Raw genomic sequence first — 1548 nt, 5'->3', positions numbered from 1 at the left:
CAGGGGGAGCGCGCAGGCCCCGGCCCCCGGTGTCTCAGGCGACCGCGGGAGAGAGGTGGACTCAGCGCAAAGCAGAAGCCTGACTCGGGCCGCCGGGGCCCGCCGGGGCCACACACAGCTGCCGGTCTCTGTCCCGCGGGCGAAACCAGGACGCCGGGGACCCCCGCGGCTCTGGAGAGCCCAAGGCCGCGTGGGGGGCAGGCGGGGGCGGCCAGGCAGCGGGGTGCTCCCCACGCCCCACGGCACCAAGGGGAGTCATCAGTCTCGGAGGGCCGCAGGCAGCAGCCTGGACGCCAGCCACAGGCAGGGGCCTCGCCCACCTCGCCTGGCCACGCGGACGCGGGGGCTGCCCAGCCCCTGGGCGGCCTTGCACCCCGGGTCACGCCCAGCCCTGGGCCCTCGGCTGCGGGCACCACCCTCCCCATTGGCACCGGCAGCCCGGCAGCGACCTGGGGCCCCGCGCCCGCCTCCCGCACCCCTACCTGTGAGTAGCTTCTCCCCTTCCAGGACATGGGGGGCGATCAGGGCCGTGTAGCCGTCCTCCGGGAAGCCCGCCTCGCAGGTCCCTCCAGCTGTGGGCGCCTCACCCCGAGCCTGAGACCGGAAGGAGAGCCCGTCACGGGGGGCTGCCCAGCGCTGGCCAGGAGCCCCAGCCCGGCCTGCTGCTGTGGCCGCCAGCACGTGGCCGGCTGGCCGTGGCAGGAAGGGGCCGCGGGGCCCACACTGGGCTCAGGACGCTGGGTGTGGCGGGGGCTCATGGGGCCCCCACAGAAGGCAGGAGCACCCGGGGCCCCCCTCGGCCCAGGCCAGGTGTGTCTCCTCTCTGGTCAGCAGGGGGGACAGAGCAGGAAAGCAGTCCAAGGCTGTGCTCCAGGGAGGCCGCGGGAGCCAGGAGGTGGAGGGGTTCCCCGTGGCCCCTCCAGCCCAACCGGGCCAGAAAGGGCGGGCACAGGCCCTGCAGCATCCTGGGCTTTCCTGCTCAGAGTGGAGTCTGGCGCCCCCTCCCGCCCTGGGTGGGGGCCTCAGGCCGCCTCGGCGGGGCGGGGCAGGTGGGGGGTAGCAGCACCCATAGCCCAGCGGGTCTGGCCTTCCAGGGGGTCAGAAAGGAAGGCGCCCCCCTCCCGAATGGGCGGGCAGCCACGCCCAGCCTCTGCTCTGGCACCCGGACACCGGCCCTCGTGGCCCTGGGGGGGGAGAGGGGGGCACGTGCCTAGGGGGAAGCTGCCATCCTCGGAACAGGCGGCAGCCACTCAAAGCCCAGGAAAGTTTCAACCCGCCCCGGGGCGTGTGCCCAGCACACCCCGGCGCCCCGCAGCCTCCGCAGCGGCCACTTGTTTATTTCCGAGGTTACAGCGGGCGGCCAGCGGAGGCAGAGGCCGATCGGCCACGAGAGGGGGTTCCTGCAACTCCCGCGCCCCTCCGCCGGCCCCAGGGGCGCCACGGGGCACCCTCACGATGCCCCCGCGAGCCCTGCGCCAGCCGGGCCGGAGCCGGCCAGACACTGCCCGCGGGACTCCGCAGGGGAAGGCAGGGCCGCCGCGCTCCGAG

This window comes from Condylura cristata, unplaced genomic scaffold (genome assembly GCF_000260355.1).
Source record: "Condylura cristata isolate star-nosed mole 26May11 unplaced genomic scaffold, ConCri1.0 scaffold00022, whole genome shotgun sequence".
In the NCBI taxonomy this organism is placed as follows: Eukaryota; Metazoa; Chordata; class Mammalia; order Eulipotyphla; family Talpidae; genus Condylura; species Condylura cristata.
The sequence above is the reverse complement of the archived record's forward strand: the minus strand, read 5'-3'. Positions refer to the sequence as shown.